General features: G+C 39.2%; 1 protein-coding gene and 1 long non-coding RNA gene across 3 annotated transcripts in view; one reads left to right on the top strand and one right to left on the bottom strand.

The window, feature by feature from the left end:
• Nucleotides 1-6,531, bottom strand: part of MEF2C (myocyte enhancer factor 2C) — a 140,638-nt gene extending 134,107 nt beyond the window's left edge. Inside the window, exon 1 of the mRNA XM_074855300.1 lies at nt 6,378-6,531. The gene's annotated coding sequence lies outside the window, so the exon portion shown is untranslated. The remainder of the gene's footprint in view (nt 1-6,377) is intronic.
• Nucleotides 6,532-7,155: 624 nt separating this feature from the next.
• On the top strand, nt 7,156-23,648 carry LOC141938002 (uncharacterized). Of its 2 annotated transcripts, none has more exons than XR_012627134.1 (3): nt 7,156-7,276; nt 7,675-7,800; nt 22,896-23,648. It is a non-coding gene; the product is annotated as an uncharacterized LOC141938002 (long non-coding RNA). The 2 variants fall into 2 exon arrangements; XR_012627133.1 differs by having other exon boundaries at nt 22,765-23,648.
• Nucleotides 23,649-26,199: the final 2,551 nt, after the last annotated feature.

Genomic DNA, 26,199 nt, shown 5'->3' with positions numbered 1-26,199 from the left:
TAGATGGCCAGAAAAGGCTTAATTAAGTATTCTGCAGCTGCTACAAATTAGATCAGCATCTGCATCTGTGTAGACAATGAAATTCATGGTAATTTTGAGGGCCAAGCAAAGTAGTGATTTGTTTTGGATAGACCCCTAGCCACAATTCAAACAAAATTCAAATCAAACCTGTTCTAAGGGTAGAAAAACGTTGGTCAACTTCATCTCCTGTTGCTGAAGGCCACTATGGTTCCCCGTCCTGGCTACAGATACAGATTCCAATGTACCACATGAAAGGCTGCTGTTATGGTGTTCTCAACTAGAAGCGGAAATGCCTTTTTTTTTTTTTTTCCCCCCTTTTTTCAAGAAATCTAATTCCCAGGAGTTTTCCAGACTAGGCATTGAGATATATTTTAGATGAGCATCCAGATTTTTGTCTGTTTCTCTGACAATTTGCCTCTATTTCAAATTACATACCACTTTCTGGAATCAAAGTTGGAGTAAATGATATGCAAATTTTAAAGGTCAATCATCCTGCCTGTTGTAACAGAATATGCTGTATGATATTTGCAGCATAAATTGAGTATAGCATACAATAGCAATAGATTAGTACATGGAATGAAGGGAGGAAGGTACTGTTGGCAAACTTTTATATAGATATGCTTGCATGCAGATATCTAGAAGTAATAGCTTATTTTCTGGACATCTTGAGAAAATGCACTGGTTTTAAGTGTTTGTAAACTCTTCAGCACTAAATTCATGTTTTTTGTTTGCATTTCAATGGTTCTAAACACAAGCATTGATCCATAAATGTGTCTTCTAAGTGTTGCTGTAATACTAATATTTCTATTATCAGAACAATAATTAATATAAAACTTTCATGAGATGTTTTAGAGAGTCCTTTTGAATGTTGACAGCTCTTGTTGATAAGTGAAGAAGACCTTGTAACCTCTGTGGCCATAAAATGTAATTGCACAATAGTTGGGTCAGCTCTTAGATGTGCTTGTGCCACTTATGTTCATCTATATTAAAACTTCCATGAGCCTCCAGCTGTGATGTCATTGGCCATAACTCTTCCCATGGAAGCACTTTAAAAAGTTGATATTACCAAGGTTAAAAGGAAACTAAGCCTCAGAGGTCATGTTTGGATTTGTACTTTGGTTTAGATGTATTTCATCTGAAGTTACTGTTGCTTGTTGTATGATCTAGTTTGAGCTTCTTTGCACAGCTCCTGTACGATATGGACAGATTTAAGTTCCCATTTCTCTTCTGTTATGTTCTGCAAACCTGCACCAATCAGACCAGCAAGGTCTGGTTTGAGCAGTGACTTTACAGATAACTACACTGACACTGCTAAAGGAGAAGAAACCTGGTTACCAAATCAAAGAATTTTCTGAAACTGAGCGTTATTTTTCTATTGTCAGGCAAGTAAGGACCGTAGAGAGACAACTTCAGTTCTTTTTTTATTATTGAGTTAATCGCCAATCAAATACGTATTGAAACCCCTTGAGCTGACCCACTAACTATGTCGTTACCCTCTCCGTTTTCAAACCCTCAGTAACACTCGAATAACTAAGTTGCGGTGGCACTAGCGTTTGTCTTTACCTTTTAGATCTACAGCAGTCTGAGGGTCTGTGCTGTAAAGCCCCTTTCCACCAGTATCTCTGGACGTGACTTACTTGTCCTCTGTCTGGGACTCAGATAAAGGAGCAAGGGCTGGAGAACAGGCACGTGTTTGGAAGGGAGTTATGAGATTTTCTAGCTCTTAAATGAGACCGAAGGGTCTTTTGGGGTCTAGATATTCAGGTAGGGTGAAGATGGGGCAAAAGGCGTATGGGCAGAAATAATTTAAGGACTGTTGCTAACAGGTTGAGAATTTCTGGATTAAAGTGAGATTCAGTGAGGAGTTCCTGCACCCCTTTTGCAGATTAAACCCAGCAGTTCTGAAACTATTTAAAGAATAGTTTCTCCCAGGAACAAAGAAACAAGTGCTTCTTTGCCTTAAGTGGGAGCCAGTCCCCTCATATTTTTGAGGAAGAATACAACCCAAAATCTCATTTCAGTGGGGTTGTATGTGCCTAGGATCTAAAGTGCTATCAAAAACATAGTGACTGAGGATTGAATGGTTAATGAAGTCAGTTAGTGCAAAGACACATAATTAAGCAGACGGTCATATCTTTCCAACGGTAGGAACTATCTCCTGATACACAAATAGATTATTTCACAGTCTCTTCTATTTTTCTCAACATTAGTAGACTCTTCATTAACTTTTATAATTATTGCACACGATATTAATTTGTTATTACCGAGCATTCTTCTACAATAATTTCAAACTCAGGAAATGGATTGATGCTGGGGAAAGGGCCATTTGCATATAGTTATACTGGATAAAGCATATCCTGCTACCATTTAAGAGAGCAAAAAGAATGAATGCTGCAGATATCTACAGCAAAAACTGTAGGAACCATCGATTTTGTGTACTTTGGTATCATTATTGCAATAAAAGAAAGTGGAGGGAGGTGAAAATTATTGGGGGAGAGCTTTTTTGGTTTTCAAACAAACCAAACCCAGATACAAACAGGTTTGTTTTGCAGAATTAATTCTTAGCATCTGGGTATTGTACTATTCAATTTTTAATGTTTTGCCCTGACAGATTCTGTCATGTTAGAGGGTACAGTGCATTGGCTACATCAATGTTAGATTGAGCAGCGTATGCTCTGAGCACGACTTTTAAGTATATATGTATGAACCAGCACTATTATATATATATGTTGGTGAACGAAGCAGTAATTGCTGTTTCATTCATTCTGTGGAGTTATTTTACATGCTTCCAGCAAAATAGTATACCTTAGCTTAAATCCTTTTAAGCTGTTATTTATTGAACTTGATTTAGAATCCAGTGCCTGTAGAGTTGTGCACAGAATGCATGGTTGCTTTCGTTTTTATTGAAAGTTTCTTAAGAGGTGCTTTCAGAACTTGCCTCATAATGCTCGTTGCTTTCAAAGGAACAAAACCCAATTTGGCTATGCTACGTATTGTTTGCACTTTCGTCGGAGAAGATGAAATCTGTACATTGAATCTGCACGAATTTGTACATTGAGACGAGGGGTGCGCTGCCGGGCCTGTCCATGCTACCTTGTTTATGGTGAACTGTACAGTGCAACCGCATTTTTTGAAACGGGATAGCAGGGAGGAGCTGCGAGCAGCCGTGGGGAGTGGTGTGGGAATGCTGAGGGTGTCTCCACATGGGAATGGGCCACAGTGGGGTGCAGGGGCGGGGAGTGGTGGCAGAGCCATCCATCTGCAGCCACAGCAGCAGCTCGGGGAGGGGGTGTGAAGCCCCCAGGCGAGGCAGCGGCTCCCTGTGTTGCCAGCAGGCTGGCGAGGAGGACAGTCCTCCACTGCTTCCTAACCTGCATGTGTCCCTTGGATTTTCAGGGAGACAGAGTCAGACCAACAACCAACGAATTTTTGAACGAAAAAAAAAAAGATTAATAAAAGTCCATGAAGAAAGTTATATATATTTTGTAGCATAATATTTTGCTTAGCGTACCAAGGGAAAAATAAATTTAAAGTGTCTATATACATATATATATATGCATGTGCACTCACACTTTATATACGCAGGTGTATATATACACACACACTTTAAATTTATAATAGAAATATAAAATGGAAAATTTGCATGTTTTAAATGCTCATATATGAAGCAGTAATTAAGGCAATTCATCCAACTTTCCCCCCCTAATTTTTATCATGCAGTTCGTCTTCTTATCTAACTTTTAAATGCAACTTCATTGCCTTCAGTGGAAAGTGTCCACTTTTCACCAGCGTAAGTGAAAGGGGAAGAAGGCATGATATGCTTTGAGAATACCATGTAACACTGTATGAAAAGCCTTGAATTAACTTTTGAAGAACACAACATAGAGACTCTAAATTGCGATTTTTGCCAAAGCTTTGTGGTTAAATCCCATTTTATATTTACACGCACTATGGAATAAGTAATATAGATGTCTTCCTGACACTAAAGCTTGGATTTATTGGAAAAGACAAACATGTGGTTGAAAGCTGAGCCAGGCTGTAGCTTTTCAAAATAAAAGAGATAAAAAGATAGTTGTAGAATAAACTGCTCCAGTTTGCAAAAAAGACAACAGAGCTCTTAGTTGATGGGGAATAGTTGTTACAAAAATAAATGAACGTGCCAGGTATTTTAGGGCTGATTCTGTTTCTGGCTGAAATAGCAGTAAATTTTCAGTGTATTAAATAAGTTTTTCTATTTCTTAATCTCTCAGTATTTCATTAATAATAGAAATACTTTAGAATTTCACTTAATGTGCTTATCGCTGATGATGAGAAAAATAAGAAGGAGAAAAGACCAGTAAAGGGCACTCATTTAAGTTTAATGGTATAAATTATCTAGTGTGTATTCTCCACCTTTTGCAACATTAAACAATCTTTTTCTAGAAAAGCAAAACATTCTGTACTGAAGTTTTATTTTACAAAATACTCTTTTCCCCAAATGCAGTGAGATATAAAATAATTTAATAGGAACTTAGTGAAATTATTTAGGAGTTTGTCACATTAGTTACTGTTTCTGAGCCTTTAAAATCAATACAATAAAATGCTGATGAACTTACAGTATACAGAATTGAAGGCTCCAAACCAAAAGCTATGTGTTTTTTCGGTTAGTGTAGCACATACAATGTCTAGTTAACTCTTAGGAACTGCTGTTACTATTTACTGTCTTTGGATTTAACAGTGCTTGGTTTTAATGACTGTTTAGGGGATTTGGTTTCCATACATTACAAATGTTATGCATGAAACAGCGATGTTTTACAGACATTGCTTAGTTTAAAGGCAGCTCTAGTTTTGGGGTTTTTGTTTTGTTTTACGTTTCATACTTCATCTGAGAAAATATATTTCATATTTAGAGGTCTACTTTATGCTTTGGCTAGTAATGTTTTATCCTACTGGTCTTTTATTCTCACATACAGTAGGGTATCCTTGCAGCAAACAAAACTGAGAGTATTTTCATATAGCATGTTCCAGAAAAAAAAATAATCTCTGCTGCGCTTGTCCTGTCTCCCAAAATGAAGAAAATGGATGAGGATTAAGGCCTGATCTACCTCTCCTGAGGTTGGAGTTCCCTGTCAACTGTACTGGTCCCACAAGCAGCCTGGCTGAAAAAAAATCATGGATCGGGAATGTTTAAAAGGGCCTCGGGTATTATCATTCAGCCTAATCTTAGGCTATCCATTGCTGATAAATCATTTATTTTGACATACGGGGAATATCCTCTACAGAAATAGTCTAACTGTATATTGACGTATGATTCCTTTCTTTGTCCCTTTAGTGTCTTCTGTGGTGTGCATGTGAATTGTGAATATGGAATCTGTTTACTCAAAAAGATTCATATGGTCAAGTTTTCTGTCTGTTTACTTGCTTAAATAAATGTTTTCAATTTAACACAACAATTTGTAATGAATACTGTGAAACAAAGTTAAAAGAATGAGTTCTTGAAATAGAAATCATAATAAAAATGCTTTTCTCCCCTCCAAAATATTTATTTTAACATGTGGTCACATTTTCCTACATTTTCACATTAATTGAAATCTTATTGTTCTAGAAAAATAAATCTTTTTTCCCCCTTCATCGAGTTTCCCAGCTCTTACGCAAATTAAAGTATACACACACGGGCATAATTTGTGGTTATAAAATAAGGAAAATTGGGTAAATTCATTATGTCTTTAAAAAGCCTTATGCCAAGCAGTGCTCTCATGTAGCCTCTGTTTTGTAATTTACCTTTTCACTTTAGTGAAAGGCAACAGTTTTGTGTGATAATCCTTTGATTAGGGAGTCTTGTAAAATGTTCTAGACATTGTTAATTTCACTCCTGTATTTATCACAAAGCAATCTTATGCTGATGTTCAGAAGGAGTTTCTAAGGCTCTGGAATGTCTGCTGAAGCTCCAAATACCAGGAACAATCTGCAGACAACACGTCCTTTCTATTTATTTGGAAATTACCAGGATAACTCATTTATTTTAAAAGAGGCAGATGGGGGGCACAGAGTACACCCCCAGTGCTGTCTAGCTTCTGATGTTCCTGTATCTAATCCTCTGTGTTCTTTCCAGTCAGATTCATAGAAACAGTTTAAAAGAAACTGACTATAAATACCCAGTCACTTTCAAGAAACTTTTCTTGGCAACAGAAGCTAAAATCAAGCACCGTATCAAATAAAATGTGAGGCATTCTACAAAGCTTATCTGCTTTCCCTTGAAGAAAGCTTTGCGAGCGTAGCCACAAGCCTGGAGCTGAATCGCCCAGTGCTGCAGCAAGCAGAACGACTCCAAAGACTTAAGAATAATTTTTTTCATAGTTTTCTCTATTAAAACTCACCAGCGCCCTTCTTCTGCTTCTCCAGGAAGTTGTACCCGTCAGCACCTGCTGAGGGCTACGTTGATCAAACTGGCAGGTAAAAAAATTCCTGTAGAATAAAGCCAGACCAGCTGGCTTTGAAGAGAAACCCCCCAGTTTGGGTTGTGTTTGCCTCACTCACCCTCTCCTCGGCAGCCCGGGGCTTTTTCTCCTTCGGATGTTGACCTGTGGGCTGGGTGATGCGGGCGCACAAGTGTCTGGCAGGCCAAGGTGCCACCTGCTTCTGTCAGTCCCGAGTAAATTTAGCTGTAAAAGGTATCACTGACAAGCAGACCTTTGTCAGCGCTGGCAAACGGGCCCGGCGCTGCCATCCCCCCCTTCAGAGTGTGCTGCGAGTTCCAATGGAAAATAGCAAATCGGTCGTCTTACCCGGGAATCGCTTCTTCTTCGAGGAGAAGGAAGGCCAAATTGCTTGCACGTGGCAAAAAACTTTCCTCCTTTACATAGATGTTAAAATTACAGTATTCCAAGAATAATCACTGAACAAGACGGGGTTTTGTTCTATTAATTGTGGCTGGAAGGAAACTTTTTTTAATGGAAATACAGCACACACATATTTCAATTCAGGTTATTAAACTGTGTTAAGTATTAAAGTTGATTGCCTTTCTTTTCACTAAATCATTGTGCTTTTTTATCCAAAGAAATATTAGAAGACTAAAACCTCTCAAATAGGAGGTATTAATCTCATTCCCAAAATTAGAAAGCACGCAGTGTTGAGAGACTGGATGTCAAAATTGCATGTTCGTAGCACTTATGCGGTGGGAATCTAGCAACCAACCACTTTTAAAACAGGAGCTAAAGTAAATGGAGACTCTTCTGCGAGAAGCAATCAAAACTTGGTGTGTCCTTATTGGATTAAGGTAAGGGTATTTATCATTTATATCTGCCCCTTGCCTTTTTTTTTTTTTTTTCCTTCCTGGAAGTGACTTCTGGTGATTGAAATAGAAAGATGTAATTTGCATCAGTATGCCTTCTCACAGAGTTAAAAGAGTCACCAACATAGTTTTGCTGGGATTGGTAGTAGCATACCTCGATGCTCCACTTTCTGTTTGAAAACTATGTCATAAACTCAAACAACTTTAAGGAAAAATGTCAGAAATATGTATTTTACTACAATATGCCATTTAAGAGGAGCAAAATGTTTCTTCTGAAAAAGTGATGAGAAAAAGTGTGGGTCAGGAGCTTTTTGTAAAATAAACAAGGTTCTTATTTACTTACTTGTATAAACAACCACTCACCAAGCTGTATGTCTCTGCAGGGGCACCCTTTCAGATAAAAACATGGACTTGATTGGCATCATCCGGTATCCATGGAAACGTTTTAAGTACCTCTCTTGCAATATGTACTTCTCTTATTCAGGGTTTCAAAGCTGAGCACTGAATAAGTAAGTGTTTTTAATTAATAATTATACAGGAGGTACTTTGTGGAAGCTTGGTTCTTGGGGTTTATATCTGTCGTAGTAAAGATCTTATGTTTTCATCATATTTGATAAAATCGTGTGTTTTATTTCAAGCCTCCTATCAGCTCTCATTCTTAGATTACAAGATTAAAAACAAAGACTCAAAAAGTCCTAATAAATGAAAATTCTCAAATTTTTGATGATCCATTACTGTTTGAAAAACAATGATCACAGTTCATATTGCCATCAGACTTAGGCACTGCTCTAATTGCATTAAACGAGTCTGGTTTTATTTTTCTGTCTTTCTGGAAAAGAAATCAGAAAAAATACTAAGAAGTCAGACTATTTTAATTTGGAAACAGCCATACCTGCCTGTATCTCTGTTTAGCGGGTCACAGAAGTTAAGAGCTTAACAATTGTCTTGAAACTGAACCAAAAGACTGAAAATAAAGGAGGTGCTTTAGCATAAAAATAAGTCAAATACAAAATAATAATTTTCCTATTAAGATGTGTCTGCCCCACTACTTAGTTAAAATATCAAAGCAAAGAGCTAACAGAAATAAGGGTTTTTCTGTGTCCATATTTCCATGCAGAGAAAGAAGCATAGGCATGAACCACATTTATTTTCAAAACTCTCATTCTGAAGAATATCCTTGCAGATCAAATATAGTTATTTCAAAGTTGCCTTGGCTCACATTCAAAACTCTTTTGGAATTCCACCTATTAACTGGTACAACTGATGCACACTTTTAATGTAGTTTCATTTACAAAGTATGAAAATGAGTGATTTCTACCCATTAGTTAACATCCTGTATGCATTTTTTAAAAATCCTGTCTTAATTTTGTCGATGGGAAACATTTTCTCCACCTGGGCCAGGTTGTAACACTAAAATGCCTTGCTAATTGCAACTGCTATCAAGAAAACACATTTCTGTCTGGAAAGATCCAGTAGTTCTCACTGAAATCCAACTGGTTTAGAGTCTTGGTTTGCTAAGTTTGTATCTCTGCACATTATTTTAATTTACTGCTGTTACTGTTTTTATTTGCCACCTTGTCTCGACACCCCAGTCCCTGCTGAGTGCAGATGGCAGAAATGATCTCTCCACTGATGTGGCTGGAACAGCCTTTGTAAAAATGCTGTAAAACTTTGCTGTCTAATGAAAGTTGCTACCTTTTCACATGCTAGGTTCTCCATACCAGGCTTTTATTTATGTATGTGCATTTACAAATGTGTAAAGATTTTATTTAAGAAGTATGGTCGTGGTGTGGGCCAGCTGAACCTGCCTGACTCTCTGTGAAAGCTTTGGTGGGTAATCTGCCTGTGGGCAGGCCCATTCGTTCTGCAGATTGCCACATGAGACCTAGGATTGTGATTGCTCTCAAGAACTTTCACTCTGAGCCAACTAAGCATATCAGAGAGGTGAAGCTTTCAGCCCCCAGGGAAGGATGCAGCACACATGACAATTTTGTACGTTTCCCTTCTATCATGTGCCTGTCCTTGCTACAAGGTCAAGGTTGCTGGATTACTAACTGGGGAAGTGGAAAGAGAGACTAGTCTCAGTTCAGCTTTCTGCACATTTAGTCTGACGTGGACAAGGAAGCTCTGACCTTGTTCATCATCCTGAACAAATACAATTTCAGTTATGTACTTGAATGGCAGGATTACTCAGGTGCACTGCAAAATATAGTGAAGGCTGGCCTTGACCCTACCGCACTGAAATGGGGGAAACAAGATTTGCCCTGTTGCCACTACGTAACGGGCAAAAATCTGATTCTTCCTAGCCACAGATCTCAGGAAAGGAAAGGGATGAGGAAAATTGCTAGTGGTATCACTTGGGCACATAAATCTTCATCTAAGTAATATGTTCTCAGCTTTATGATTTTTAGCTTTTTAATCCAAGATGTCTTTTTTTCTAGCATTTGTTAAAGAATCACTTCCAAAATGCTAGAAAGTCAGCCTGAGCATATTGCAGATAAAATCTGTCTCCCTTCTCCATCACGTAAAATAGAGATACAACATTTGGCCTATATTCAGTTTTTCAGGTGCTAAAAAGCTATGACAAAACTGCACAGATCGTATGATAATGGGCATATTATACAACTCTAGATCATCATATGCCCAACTTATTATTACTATTTTAGTTTTCCACAGACCACTTTTATAGCACCATCAACTTACAAGTACTTCACAAACATAAAGTCTCATTGCACACATTTTGAATTTATAGATCAAATACAAATACGCAGGGAAAAAAAATGGAAAACATTTAAGAATATGGCAAAGGTGTAAGGAGTATTGCTGTGAAAATAAAAGTGAGCTGAGTTGTTTGAAGGCTTTTAAAGATGATCAGCAGACTAAAATGTAGACAAGAAATTCTCCAAGGAGCACCTCCTGTTATTTTGGAGTCATCAGAGTGGAAACGGGCCCTAAATTCTGACCCTTCCGTGCTTGAAACATGCCCAGCTGAAAAGGACTGAGAAAGAAACCTGGCTGACTAAAAGGCAGCTGCATTTGAGGAACTTCTACACAACAAAGATGGCCCAAATTTGGGCTTGAAAAGGGGTGGGAAAGCTGAAAACGCAGAATCTGCTTCCACGGGTAGGAGCAGATAGTTGCCAGGAGGGAAATACACAGTTACAATAGCAATATGATAGTGTGAAACACCCCGTTCATAAACATACTCAAAAACGTGCTTACAGCACTAAACATACTAACGTGAAGTTGAATGTGGCCTTCCCTATATCATTGTGCAGAGTCTGAAAAGCAGAAAGAATGTAAACATACACTTGGCAAGCGAGAGGGAGGGCAATGTTAGGTAGGTTTTCCTAATACAGAAGCGGAGCTGGGATTCTGTTCCTGAAGAGAAAGTAAATTTTGAGTTATATAGACAGTAGAAGTGCAGCAGGAAAAAAGGTGAGTTTAGCTGCAGCATTCTGAACAGTTTTCAGGGCAGGGTTAAGGTAGATAAGGTGAGATATCTGTCCATTTAAGTGGCTGTTAGTGGTGGGGAGCAACATTTCAAAGCAGAAGAACTTTAGGAAACAAGTTACACAATAAATATTCAGAAATAAGTTCCATAAGTTAAAAGAGAATGGTTAAACACAGAGTGAGATAGGAGGTAGACACTGAGTCAGAAGGAAGAGATGGTGTTTAAGAAGGAATAATTCTGTTCATGGCAGTGGCTGTTTGTAGCCAGAGGGAGATGCATGCTGTGTTGCAGAAACAGTCAGATTTGTCATAAATGCAGCTGAAGGCAGGCAAGAAGAGAATGACAGAATCATAGAATACCAGGTTGGAAGGGACCTCAAGGATCATCTGGTCCAACCTTTCTTGGCAAAAGCACATCTCTGAGAGTGGGAAAAAGAGAAAACTTTGGAATACGCTTCTCTACTTTTCCATTTTTTTATGTCCTGAAATGAAAACAACTTTCAAAAAGGAAAAGTAAACCCCTTGAAGTGGAAGGGTAGACAGGTGAATGAGAGAGAAGAATCTGACCTTGCAGTGAGTTACTGGTTCTGCTGAAATACTTGAGAGAGCTGTGTACACACCTATACGAGCACTTCCAATGCCCCTACCTCCAGGTTTTTTTTAAGAGGTTTAAAAGAAACTGTGGGGAGAAGTTACTAATGTAGGCAGAGGAAGTAATTTCTGACACATGCAAGAACGCTGGATAGCCATTGTGCTTGTGTAACATAATATGTGGAGCACACAGGCAGGAAGCGATGAGATGTTGTGGTAGGGCCCAAACTTGGCGTTTCAACCAGAGCAGGCTCTGTGCAGCTCGGCGCAGGCCGTGTCACGGCCTCTGTCACAGCGGGTTCACCTCCAAGGGTTAGATGGCAGCCTGCTGCCATACAAATGCCTGTTCCAGGGGCTACAAATACCCAACTTGCAACAAACCAGAATTTGTTAGATTTTGTCGGAGTTAAAAAACCCGAAAAACGGTTCTGGGATACATGTGAATAGATCTATAGCATTGCGCTGAAGGAGTGGAAGCAGTGTGAGCAGCTGCAGTCTGTGGGAACTCAGGTACGTGTACGCCATTAATTTAAACGCGCTCCAGGATTCTGTCAACAGAGGAAAGAGAAGAGAGCTTCCTCAGGAATGTTTACTGCAGAACAGTTACACCGATTATAAGTTACTTTAAAGTAATAAATTAATAGTGACCTTCTCTGCCAAAGTATGATTTATTACAGACTGATCTGCTGTTTTGTGTAACTGTTTTACATACTAATTGCCAGTATAGTTGCCCAAGAACTGAAATATAAATATGATACGGAGTGATTCACAGACAATATCTAAAAGCAAAACTGAAAACCTCAAAATGTTACAAGCTTTTAGAACTAAAACATTTTAGTGCAAATCGGCAATATGGTGTATTGTCAAATTAATTATTTGAAAAGGAGCATTTATAATAAACATTGGAAAGGATCAGTGGAATAAAGGGTTTTGCTAAAGATTCCCAGTCTCATATAAAAATGATTCAACTCCTGTTCCTGCAAACCATTTTTCATATCTTGCTATTGTCTCCCAAACTCCCGCAAGCTCCAGTTTTATAAAATGTTCTGTTCAGTAGATAAGACATTTATTTTGCATTTGTCCTGATGTCTACAAAAGATGCTTACTGATAAACAAGTGGGCCTCCTTCTTGTTTTAAGCCTTTCATACTATATGAAGAGTTGAGTTGAAAGCTATTATTTTGTGTGGATCTGGTACCACAGCCATACACAAGGTTGCCTAAGATCTCATGTTGAGATGTTTCGTTGTTTGTGAGTTGCCAAATTTCAACCATTAAGGTTTAAAGTTATCCTTTTTAGGTATGTGCTTTATCCGGGATTTTCTAGAATGATTCAGCAGTTACTTGAAATGAACAGGAGGAATGGTATTCTAGATTACATATGTTAAGAAGACACATAAAGTTTTTTCACTGGGAATATTTTAACACCTACAGATTTTGGAATAATGGAAGAAATTCAGGGACAGTCTTAGGAACGTACCTGCTGCCCGCTCAAATGGTGTATCTGCCAAAGAGAAATTCGCCAGGAAGATACCAGGTCGTGCATGCTTGTTTGAGGCTTCGGTTGGGAATCTGGCACCAAAGAGGGGGAGGAAGTGATTGAAAGCTGTTGGCATGCCTGTGTGCATAGAGCCAGCTTAGAGCTGCATGGCAACTAATTCTGATATTTGTGATATTTTAAGCACTGGAGTTAATATTATCACAGAATCTGAGGGCTTACTAAGGTGCACACTAAACAGTGTGTGTTTTGCATTGTGTATGGACAGATGTGTCAGCTGCTGTTTGCTCCTGACCTGCGTGGTCTCAATTTCTAGTGCAAAAGGATGAATAGATAGCTTGTTCTTTCTCTCTTTACTCCTTTTTCCTGCTCCTTGGAATGCCACAGGAACTAACCTCACCTTGACTTCCTCTCTTTGTCCCACTCTCCCAGCTCTTAGTATGGCTGCAAGCATTGTCCAGCCTTCAAACTAGTAGACAAAAAAATTCCTAGTAGAATTCATACATTCTGAAGAACTGAGTTTTGCAATAGCCACTTTTATCTACAAAAATGTAATTCTAATCGTCTGTTATTTTTTGGCATTAATGTACCATATTCATTGAGACTGAGACAAAACTGCTGCCTCTAAGAGCCACTGATTTGGACAATTATCCAAAATCAGATTATAATAAATGGCAGTCTTAGGAATTTTGATTAACCTCTAAATAAATGTTACTTTGGAAAAACCCTGTCAAATGCATTAATGATAAGTTGTGAAGTAGTAGTAATTGCAGGCATGGCATTATAGATAACGTAGTTAGTTGATACCGCTCTCTCAGACATGTATAGCACATCAGCTGCCATCAAGCTGGAGTGATTATAATAGTATTTATAACAATTGAAATACATCAGATAAGATGTGTAAAATGGAAACTTAGGGTGCTTACTGTGATCATCTCACTTGGTCATTTAATGACTTGACTTTGGGCAGATATTGCTTGGCCATTAATGTGTCCAGCTTTCTGATGAGGTAGGTACATACTGAGCTGCTCTAATTAAATTTTCAGGGAATGTCGTATGGTCCAGGTTGAAGACTGTAATTAGTCCAGACAGTCTGCACAGGGTGAAGTAATCAGTCAGGGATCACCTGGAGAGCGAAGCCAGGAGCAGTGAACCAGGGACAGAGCTGGAGATGGGGCTACAACACAGCTGGACAGGACAAAGATGGGACTAGTGACAAAGCTATGACAAAGGAAGGGCCTACCAGGAGACAGCTACCCACAGCAAAGGTCCAGTGTCCATCCACAGACTACTACACCTAAAACATAACTCTGGCTAATTAAGGCCCTGGGCTGAGCTTAACTGGAGCTCCTGGGTCTGGGGGCATGGGTGTGGGGGAGGAGAGGCCCTGGGGAAGGCTTATCAGGGCCATGACAGCCTGTTAGGGCAACCCGAGCCTTGACAGCTTCTTCTTTTCTCTTTCCCTTATCAATGCTTGCGGTCATAGGGTTCACAAAATGCATCTGCCTAGGTCGTCTTTCTTCATGATGGTCCTAATCAATGTGTTTTGGATGAGGTCAGGTTGAGATTGTGGAAAGGGAGTGGAAAACATGTCCTTGTCTTGCAGGTGTGTTCGTAGAAATGCAGTACAGAGTATACGTACAGGCTCTCGGGAAGAATGCACTGGCTTTGTATTTTTGGGGGAGGAATGATGCGCGTTTGATGGAGTCCTCAGTTCATCTTGTTTCAAGCATGACTGCAACCATCATCAACAAATTAGGAGAAAAGTAGATGTGCGTTGATGTCATAGCTGCACAGCTTCATTGAGCCAGAGGGAGTTTTCTTCAACAAGGTGAAGGTGTTGTCAGAATGAAAAACTGGGAACCATGCAGAGGACAGCCAGCACTAGCCACTTCATCCTCTCCCAGCACATGAGTGCAGGTGGAAAATTTTTTGGTCATAGCATAGATAAAACAACAGTTGCATGACAAAAAGAAGAAGAAAAACAGTGGATGTGTGTTTCTAACTTCAGTGATGGTGGAAAGAGGGTGACACCTCCCAGGACAGAGGATGAAAATGTGATTGCCCACATTGGAAGCTTCTGTACCTGCAGATGTTCATCCATGTGGAGAGTGGTGTAATTCCGTTGTCACGGAAATCCAGGTATTTCGTGACCTGGATAAAACATGTAGTCTGCTGTGTGGCTGGCAGGCTTCTAGCCTACAGTGACAGGAGTAGACAGCTATGCCTGAAGTGGACCTTCTGCTCCTGGTCGTCTTACTCCTCAGCATGGTAGGTGGGAAAACAGTCACAACTGCTGTATCTTGGCCAAGCCAATCACTTGATTCCTACTATAGAACAGTGACAGGCAGTGGGGTGAGAGGAAAACTATGAAGTACAAATTAGATCTGCTGAAGTATGGCTTGGACATATTCGCTTCTGTCACAAATGAATTAGGGAGGATAGGGTGATGGATTTGACCCACTTGGTCCAGCAAATGCAAGCCTAGAGCTACCAAAGATATGTAAGCATAGTTATGAGAGCCTCAGGGCTCCATTCTCTATCCTTGAAATCACAGGTTATGAAATATAATAGGAAATCCTTTTCAGGAAAGAAATAACTCCAGCTTAGCTTCCTCCTGTAAATGTTCTGGGCACAGGCTATGGGTGTAGCTGCTTGAGAAAGGGAGTTGGAATGCTGTTGGGAAAATAAAAGATGAGGCTAAAACCTCAGGCTACAGAATATGCTTTGTAAATGTTGGTTTTTGAGGAAGAATTTGCAGGTTAATGCAATTATTTTGCTGGGTGATTCTGCCAAATTAAGCCAGCTTACTTATAGTATAAATCCATGAGATCAATTTATGACCCTCTAGTGAGGGATAGCTCTTGTCCATTTTCAAATGAAAACTAATAGTCTTGAAAATTCCACCATTCTGGTAGGGGTATAATACCACTGTTTAGCCCATAAGTATAGTCAAAATAGTGTGAAATGAGCTCAGGTCCTGTATTTTCTCTAGGTTGCCTTGAATGAGTTTTTACTCACTATGTATAAAAGCCCCGAATAACAGAAAAGCCAAAATCTCCATAAGGAAGCAAAGCAGAGCTGTTCTATGAACACTAATGTGTTCTTACCACTTTTGTCAATTACATGAATTTGTTTTCTGGTATTAAAGCCAGCATGAAGGACTACTTTGCAGTGAATAAATTATTCAGTCTTAAACGCTAAGAACAATTTTTTAAGCTGAAGTTTTTCTTTTGAGAGTTGTCCAAGGTTTCATGCCATGACTTCTTCCTAAAGCTACGGCTGCATAAATCAGGCCAGAAGCATACCTGTTTACACAGCTGTGCCAGGGGAACAGCGCAGGAACTTCACCTTGCCAAGGGAAGGATTGCACCCTGGCAAGGATCAACTCACTCTCTCATTCCTAACTTCTTTCTCAAGGTTGGTGAGTAATAATTTGTGTCCTAAGAGCAGAAAATGGAGCAATGCCCCTGGCTGATCAACCGTGATTTTTGTAGCTGACTGAGAAGTAAACCTCAAGGAAAGGTGGATTTTTTCTTTTTTTTCTTTTTTTTTTTTTTTTTTTTTTTTTTTTGTGAGGACAAGGAGACAGCCTCTGATCTCTTTGGGAAAGCTTGAACATAAGATTACTAATAGGAAACATTATACACAATTCCATCTATATTTTCCCAGTCATTTTCCATGCACCAGTCCTCAGCCAACACAACTGGCATCACTCCCACTGAACAGACACTAATTTACACCAGCTGAGGTCCTGGATCTTATGTTACTTTTATATTCATATCCTATAGTCTGGGAAACGTCAATAAGGCACGCAGGTTTTGAGATGGATAAGATACATGAGCGCACCATAACTTTTTTACATAGGGACTTGAATCGGAACTGTTACTTATGGCTGGCATACTGTGATACGCTTTCTTTATGACCCTATCTTATGCTGCAGCTCACTTGACCTAAATTCTGCTGCAGTTTTCTCTAGCAAAAGATTGAGATTTTAGGCACTGCTGCAAGTAAATTAAAAAAAATGGAAGTCTTTACCAGAATGATCCGATGAATTCAGCATTGTATGGCATTTAATCTTATATTGCATCCTATTGATTTTATGCCAGACTTAATTTTTCATTTTTAAGTGAGCTGTAGACTGCAATATTGAGACCAAGAGTTGTCAGCACAATAAACAGAAGGTTTGGGGAGTAGATGTGGGGAAGTTGAAATTTATCAAATTTGGCAAGAATATGAAGATGGTCTGGGAAGCAGAGATTAGGATAACAAGTAGCTGTGAAATACTTAGGATCACTGACCATTTAAATAATGGTTATCAACTTTTCTGGCTTAACTAAAAAAATCAAGGGGTAATTCATGCCTGTTAGAACTATTGTGTTAGGCTGTCTGCAAACTTGGGCATGGATCTCTGCATGACTTTATTTTCAGTTAACATCTGGAAGATTTTCTTTACCACTAAAGGCAAAAAAAATTCCCTATTTTAGTTTTAAAAATGACAGTCTGCATCCTGCAGTGTGTGTCTGCAGCAGTGGGTGGATTCCCTGGCAAATTTAATTGCCACAGAATCACACAAGGCCCTGACTATTACCAAATGGTGTGTGATAAACAAACACAGAAACTTATTTTACTAAAGTATTCTCTTCATTTAGTACTTAAAGACACTAGAAGTGGCCTTTTGAAAAGCATAGGTCATGGAACAACAATTGCTATTGGAGTCTCTGGATTGCTTCATTGTTTATCTAACTTGACAGCAGGCTAGCTACAGTTTCACAATTTAGATAATTTATTTTTATGGTCAAAATATTTGTACAGTAGCAAAATGGTTTAGTGTATCTCTGCAATGGGGTAGTCCTCATTCTGCAGCTGCTCTGGCTTTCTTTAGTTCAGGCTTCACACAGAGTGGGTGCTTCAGGAACCTGGCAAACTGTTAAATCAGCAATGCTTTCCCTGTTGTGCCAGTATACTGTACCCACAATCAGAAAACCTCAGGAAGCTCATTTCAGTATGATTTTCTGGTATTTCAGGTAGCCCTGAGGGGAGAAAGAGATGCATTCTGATTTCTCTTGAATAAAAGAGCACACATATATGGAGGTAGAATTCAAAAGGCTCCTAAAGCAAAGAAAAGACAAAGCTATTAACGTGCTGGTGATATTCCTCTTTGTGTTATACAGAAGTGCATCAGTGAATGTCGGAAGTTAGCTAGTAATACGAACTTTTCACATTCATGGCGACTTGGGGCAGTCAGTAATAGACCTTATCTTTGGTAGCCCTCATCCTAGTGGTTATGAAGGGCTCAGATATTTTTCATGTGCACTCACAACATCTTTCTGAGACTAGTAATTAATATGTAATAAATCAAAAGGAAAAATAAGGCCTCCCTCTGCTTCCATTAGTGCACTTTCACTGATGTGCTAGGAGAGTATGGGAAGAAGAGCAGGAAGAAGGATGAAAGAAAGGTTATTTGTAGATAACTTATTGGAAGGCACCTCATTTTCTCTCTATAGCACAAGATTCCATGTCCTAGGGAGAGACTCAAACTCCTTGCAAGAACTTTTGCTAAGGAACCAAGAGTTTGAGCAACAGTGGACATGCTGACATGTATGATGACCTTTGTCTCTGCTAGCTTCTCTGAAGTGAGCACAGTATCTCTGGGTACAATTTCTCTCTTCAGTGGCAAGAGGACAAATCAGCTAAAGTAGCAGCAGATACTCACTTAGCTTGCTAGGGCTGTCTACAGACACAGTGCACCACATGTCCTCGTGCAGTTTACAAGAAGAAAGCGACGTCTTGGTTCCATGGGTCCAGATACCAGGTACCAGCTTGGCCATAGGTAGCTTTTCCCTTGTTGTAAATTCACTATTTGTTCAGGCTGTGCATGCATGCAAAAAACAAAGGTCTGACTTTTTTCAGCTAACACTGGATGTTTTTTTATCCATTAAGAGCTCCATTAAATTGGCATTATCCTGTAGTAGTGACACAGCCTGCAGTCATTTAATGCCTCTTCTTGTGGGGCCAGGATTCCACGCCCAAGTGCATTTAGTAGGTCAGTACAGTAATTTTAAATGTCTTTCTTTCAGTCTTTTGCCATCTTCAATTATACCTTTCCACCCTACTATTTGTGTAATTTTCTTCTGTCTGAAGTCTCTTTACTGTTGCTCTCTATTGCACAGCATGACAAATTACCCATCAAGCCATATCTTTTCAGCCCAGAAATGCACAGTAACATAGAGTCATGGCATTATCACATGTTGTGCACTTTATTTCCTCACAGTTCATTCAAGTGTGTCACTTTATTTTCCTGCTTCCTTTTGTCATCATGAAGATTAACTGTTTTATTCTTCCTAAACTTTAGGAACAATTAGAAATGTGTTACACTGTAAGCTCAGAGAAACATCTATACAATTCTGTATAACTTAACGCTTCCCCTGCATGGCAAAACCACGTCCATGATTCTGAGTCTTTGCAGAAGTCAGGGCTTTCATCCTTATTATACAGCTGAGTAACCTTGGCTATGGGCAAGAGAATTATTTGTAGCCCCTGGCCACCAACCAAATTAACTGTGAGACACCATTCACTTTGACAGTGTGCACTAGATTCTCTTGGGAGTTATGAAACTCTCTGGGCCTAATGTGTACTGTGCCCACAATCGCTCCTCTCCCTTCTCTCCTCCCCCCCACCCTCCTCTTTAATTCAAGATAAATACCAGTAATTGTACAGCTTGTGCTGAGATATCTCCCAGGCATTGCAAGTATGTGTTAGAAAAATCAATTGAAACTGCTCAGAGCATCAACAGGGCTACAGCTGATACATACATAAAACGCATCTTTAGAAATTGTGATTAAGGTGATACAGAGAAAGTTTGTTGTTAACGGCTCAGTTTAGAGCACTCATTAGCATTCCACGGGGACAGTGCAGGAGTTCGGGGCCGGTAGCTCCCACAGCGTTAATGCACAGTCTGAAGAGAACCGCAGGAGTAAACGCGAAGTGCTCCTCACAATGTATCTGGGATGGGAGACGGGATCTCTTTGGGCAAATGTGCCCGATTCTTCTTTACAAGCTTTTTTATGGATCAATAGGAAGAATAGTTGATTGAAAGGGAGAAAAACCGCTTCTGTAAAGCAAGCTGGAGGAATTAGGACTTCAGGTAATCAGAAGCAGCACTAAGTCGGTGGGATGAAATTTGGTTGGGGATAAATTCATATACTTTCAGATTGCTAGTAACAAAATGCCAACTGTTTAATACTGTTAGATTTTTGTGATTTTTTAAAATACTTATACCTAGGAAAATATGAGAGCAGAATAAAATGAGCTGGAAGTGTTGTGGTGCCAAGGATGCCAAGAGCCATTTGCAGATTTGTGTTGGTGGTCCAGTAACTTGAAGAGTGGCAGATGCTAAGAGACTGGTCTTGAGATGTGCTGGAAGAGCTGAGAATTGCCAATAGCTGGTGTAGGCACAGGTTAGGCACCAGTCCCGAGTCTAAATTAGTCTAATTCTAAATAAGGTTTCTGTCTCATTTGCAACATTTTACCATGTGCTTTGTAGTATTTACCTATTTTCTGCCTATTCTGAGCCTTTCATGTTGGGTTTTAAAAAATCCCAGGTATCAACTAGCACCACATATAACTTAATTATGATTCTTTTTTCAAGCATATCTTTACAGGTTCAATGTCAAGATTAGTACAGAAGGAAAAATGCATGAAGAATTTAGAAAAAGCCTGACTTTTAAATGAAGGACAAAATCTTTTTACTTCAATTTTTGCAACTTTTTGTGAAAACTCTCAAAATTGGTTTAAACGGGACTGGAAGCTCTGGCGGCTGCTGTTCATTTGTCTTGCAATGTTTTCTAATCCACTCGCTTTAGAGTGTCAGGTAGGAGCTGGTGATAGAAAATCCAGCTCCAGTATGTTTCTCCGTATATCCCCCTCACGGAAATTTGTAACTGCAGCTGATAAACAGAATTATACAAGCTTTGTCACACAAATCACATTATAAAAGGTTCCAAAAAACTTGACAATGTTGACAGTTGTTTTCAGCAAATGGCTGCTTTACTGTAGCACTGTCAATGTTGATGTCCTTGTGCACATGTAAAAGAGCAATGTGATTAAGGCAAGCTTGTCCATGCTAGATATGAGCCAAGTTTTCAATCTCCTCATGGCACTGAAAGATTGCTCAGCTGTTGCAGATAAGGCAAGAATAGCTAGCAGATTTCTGCCATTAAAAAAAACAAAAAACCTTGTCTTTGGGCATGCGTCTATAGGAATTTGTAACATCTGCTACTGACCTTAAGTTCTAGATAAGAACAGCTCGTATTTGTAACTCAAATTGATATTACTTGGTTTAGACGCTGCACTTCCAAGGAGATTACTGAAGTATCTTTGTAAGAAGAGATTTGTCTAGACAGCAGTCTAAAACATGATATACTTTTGTAAAGTGGTGCAGTAGTGAATTATCACCATTCCTCCAGTGCCACTTACCACTGCATTATATGTCCACCTTATGTTGAATTTAATTCGGACAAATAATCTATATTGTCTTCTGTTCTGAGAATATTTCATTTTTATGTATGAAAATCAATGCATATACCCTACCTAGAACATCAGTCATCTTTTCATTTTTTTTTTTTTTTCCTCACTATCAACTAGATGAAAGGAATGGAAAACTCAGGTCTCTAGCCAAAATTTTGTCAAGGGAAACAGGCCTGAGTTAACACAGTCATATCTTCCATCCTATTGACCCTGAATTCTTTATGTAAGAAATCAAAGCCATGGGACTCAGCAGATTTGTTGTCATGTCTGGGTGTGGAAATAGTGGGAAGAAGCCAATTTCAACAACATAATCTTATAACAAACCCATGGGGATTTTCTCATATAAATTAGTGTAGACTTTGTTAGTCTAAACATACTCAGATTTCCACTTTGTATCTACTAAAAACTCATTTGAAAAGCCTGGGTTTCTGACAAGAGCCTAAGGGGGAGGAGGGCGCGGATTTCAGATTGACTCAGGGTGACCAGCTGTGTGTTTCTCCAAACATTCAGCGGGATGCTCTGCACATCTTGGAATATCATAGATGGGACTATGCCTCTATGAGATGTTATGGGAAAATCTGTGATTTGACACTATCTATCAATGGCTTTTTCTGACAAGCTTGTACGGTGAGAGTGTGGTACTAAAGAGCAGCATTCGATAGTCTTTAGTTATGAAACCATCTTGCAACCCACTGACACGTTCCCTGTTCTCCAACCAAATTCAGAAACAAATGACTCAGACAAAAGTCTTCTTCATTAAACAAGCCCAATTCAAGCCCAGAAAATAGTACACTCTCTGCACTAAATGAGGCCGGAGTCTGATAGAAAAAGAAGTTTATGATAAGGTGTTCGAAGAGCATGACATAATACATGCAACCCAGGGGGGGAAGGAGATATTTTAAAGATGCACTCCTCACCTAAATCCTGGTATTTCTCTGTATTTTAAGACTTGATGCTATAATGTAAACATCTATATAAAAAAGATTCTTATTACAGGAAATCATGGGCAGCCTTAGCTATGGGCACCACCACCTGTGCCTCCTATAATTACCGGGTTTAAAATAAAAGTTACAGCAAGCGTAACAAACAGGGCCTTGCTCTTAACAGAAACCAATATTAGTTGAGCATTTTGCGTCATTAGGGTAAAATTAGGTGCTACAATAAAAGCTATATTGCAGGAAGATGTGTTCATTTTTATGTCACCTTGTGAGGTTCAAGGAGACAATACACTTTTTTCCTCCCACAGTGTCAGATAAAGTCTTGTACCCCAGTTCTCTGGACTCAGAGAGTAGCAGTTTGACTCATATTTCGTTCTCAGGCTCTCTGGTTGAAAACCTAAATCTCATAAATGAAGGTCTGTAATTATCTGCTAGTAAATCTTTCTATCCGTGGTTATTCTTTAAGGTCAATTAGAGTGAAGAACATTTCAATCCGGACATATCATGAAGGAAAATCTTTCATGCAGAATTGATGAAACGGGAGTGCTTGTCCCTGTACCCATCTACTCTCTGCTTTTGTGTGTTCCTCTACTACAGCTGCATGCATTAGCAGGCTGACTCCACATTGAAAACCTTAAGCCACATTCTTCAGAACAGATGCTTGGTGTTGGTCGGATTTCTCTGCAGTCCTTTTTTCCATTTGGAGCCACCGACGCTGACACATAGTTTCCAAGAACTTCAGCATGTCTTCTGTCTCCTGAATCGTCTCCTGAATCCCAAATATTTCTCAAGTGGCTAGCAAAAGAATATCCAGATAATCTTCAGCCTGGTGATACAAGCTTTGAGAAGAAAGCCAGATGGCTCTGAAAAAGAATTTTAAAGTAATTATTTCATTTTACATTAGCTTGGTGTCTTTAATACACGTGTGCTTTCATTATTACAATCAGAGCAGTCACAAGATCTGAAGAGACTATGAAATCCCGCTAATTCTAGCACTAATAACAGCTTTTGTTGGTCAGACTGTAAATGATATTGCATGGTGATTCATTTGAAAAAGCAATAATGCACCTTGAAAAAATAAAAGATGAGCAATAAACTAAAACAAAAGAGCTTGTTACCTTTCTCAAAACAGCACTTTTTCATTCCTGACCTAGGTTTACTTTTTTCCCCTTCTTTAAGCATCCTTTATGTTATACACTAAAAATAAATGCTTTCAAGGTTCAAACTTTAAGTCCAAAATTACTGCCTTTCAGATCCTTTATTATCCTTTCAAGCATCTAAAAAAATAGGTCAAAGCAACACCACGTAATTTGGAAAGTTAACAAAACGTTGTTTATGGAACAAAAATGTAAGTAGATGTAATTACAATAACCTTTAAATGCATTGTTTGCTTTTGATTGTCAATTAAACATTTTAAAGAACTGAAGTTTTACACAAAATTTTTTTTTTTGCCTTCTTCTCTCAACAAGATGAAGGAAAAAAATAGCTTTAAGTGACATGACATGAAGTCCACCTGTGCCACTGTCCCCTTTCCAGCAATATGAGTGAACTTTGGCTCACAACCTCGTTTTGTTCTCACTCAGAACATTGTGCCTAGATACTACCAGGAAGATGAGGACTGAAGATTGACACACAGCAACTGTAGATACAAACGTACGTTACGATAAGTAAGGCCCTGATCCTGTAAGCGGCCTTGTCATTTCAGCTCCCCTCCAGATCTCTGCTCTATCACAGTCAGCCTACATTTTTTTGTCTTCAATTTCAGTATTATCATGGACTTAACTTCTGCAATACTCAAGGGCAAGTGGCTAGCAGACATAACATTGATAGCACTCGATAATGGAGAAATAGTGTGCAAAGAAAAAAAGGAAATATTTCTTTCCTAGCCATATCTGAAAGTAGTGAAAACCAAAACATTCAAAAATTTCTAGCCATGACTGATAACTGAAAGAGCCAAACTTCCCTCTGATTACCTGCTTATCACTGAATAAGCTAGGTTTCACAAGCTTCAGGACAAATCTTTTAACCTGTTTTGGATGAACATGTACCCTGCAATACAGAGTGAAGGAGAGAAGTCCCTCGGGATATCTGCATAAGGCTTGCTTAGATGTTGCACCTCTATGGTTCATTTCCACTGCAGAAGCCACAGGGATAGTGGAAAAGGAGCCAGGCCACTGCTGGCATTTTGAGCCCAATGGGTGGGATTCTTCTCACCAGATGAAGTTTTGGGTCCAAGATTGTCATTTAAGTTCCTTTCATAGTCAGAGGCAAGAGGTGGACATCTCGTCACAATTCCTGTTTAGAACTGATGAACCCTCTACCCTGCTGGTGCCCACCAGTCCTATGACTGTGCAGCAAATCCAGAGAGCTTGCTTCATGTCTTGAAGTGTACAGTGTGCCACCAGGCAGGAACCAGATGAAAAGGATCTAAGCACTAGCCAGTATTATTTCTTGCTGCTGTCAGTTCACAGAATCATAGAAAGTTTTGGGCTGGAAGGGACCTCTGAAGAGCATGTAGTCCAACCCCCCTGCCATGGGCAGGGACATCTTTCACTAGATCGTGTTGCTCAAAGCCCCGTCCAACCTGGCCTTGGACACTTCCAGTGATGGACCATCCATTAAGTGAGCAGCCTCAGGTCATTCTCCCTCCTCAGCCTTCAGGAGCTGAGGAGAAATAGCATCTGAATTTTAGGAGTAACATGCCACTGCTGAGTGTGTCTGCCTGGGTGTGCCATATAGATGCTCTCCGTTACCTCCCCTTTACAATGCTTGAGTGCTTTAGGACTTCTGTAATTAAGCCTACCATGCATTTCTACACCCACTACACTTTTCCATCAGTGCTGCTCTTACTTTAAGACTTAATCATAAGTATAGAAAATGCATGACATATTTTGAACTACATTTTAGGTTTTTTTTTCATGCAGATGGTGCAATGCACGCACAGTAAATGAAATCAGTCAACTAATCGTGTGCCCCTTCTTCCTACCCTGCACACAAACAAACACGTGCAAACAACTAATGCAGGGTTAAAGACAACCTGAATTCCTGCAGCATGACTGTCTTACCAATTACAAATGTATAGGACAGCCAACCTCTGAGCTTATATCAGATATGGACTGTCCATCAGATATACTACATGATTTATTCAAGACATCTTTGTAAATCTGTTTCCAGAACATGTTGTTTCCACTCAGTGGTATCCACCCAAGAAAAATGAGGCCGGACTAAACACCTCCTGTGGACCAGAACTCCCTGTAAATATATATTTCAACAATATAGACTTAATAATGATTATTTACAAAATGATTGGGAAAGGTGGAATTTTTCAGACTTAGCAGCTGCTAATTGGGTTGTCCAACGTGGAAAAAAGGAGGATCTGAGGATGTTCTTTTGGACATTGCGGAAAATTTTTGCACACATTCAAGGAATATTTAAAACACTGATAAACTAGATTCGGGTTTAGTGTCAAAAATCAATGAATTATGTGACCACTAAATCAATGTCTTGCAGACATGTCATATATTGATTTACTACTGTATGGATTTTGAGAGCCCTGGACTTCTCATCTTTCCCAAAGTGATCAGGGAAAATGCAGTAGGCTTTCAGGATCAAGGAATGTATTGTTTGGTAGGGTATAAGAAAATGGTCTTTTCAGAACAATATCAGGAGTTTGTGTTTATGTGCTGGCAGTGAAAATAACAAGGTAATTGCTGAAAATTCCTTTATATTTTTAAGAAGAAGCTGGATGTGAGGCTTGTTTTTCCAAATTCTTTAGAAGCTTGAAAGTATCAAGTTTTAGGCAAAGTTTCAAGATTTTCCTTCTCTTGCTTGATTAATTTAAATGTTGAAATAACACAGTTGTGATCCATATCTGAAAATTATTTATAATGGAAAGCAGTGT

Source organism: Strix uralensis, chromosome Z (assembly GCF_047716275.1).
Source record: "Strix uralensis isolate ZFMK-TIS-50842 chromosome Z, bStrUra1, whole genome shotgun sequence".
In the NCBI taxonomy this organism is placed as follows: Eukaryota; Metazoa; Chordata; class Aves; order Strigiformes; family Strigidae; genus Strix; species Strix uralensis.
Note: the sequence above shows the minus strand (reverse complement) of the source record. Positions and strands in the feature narration are given on the sequence as shown.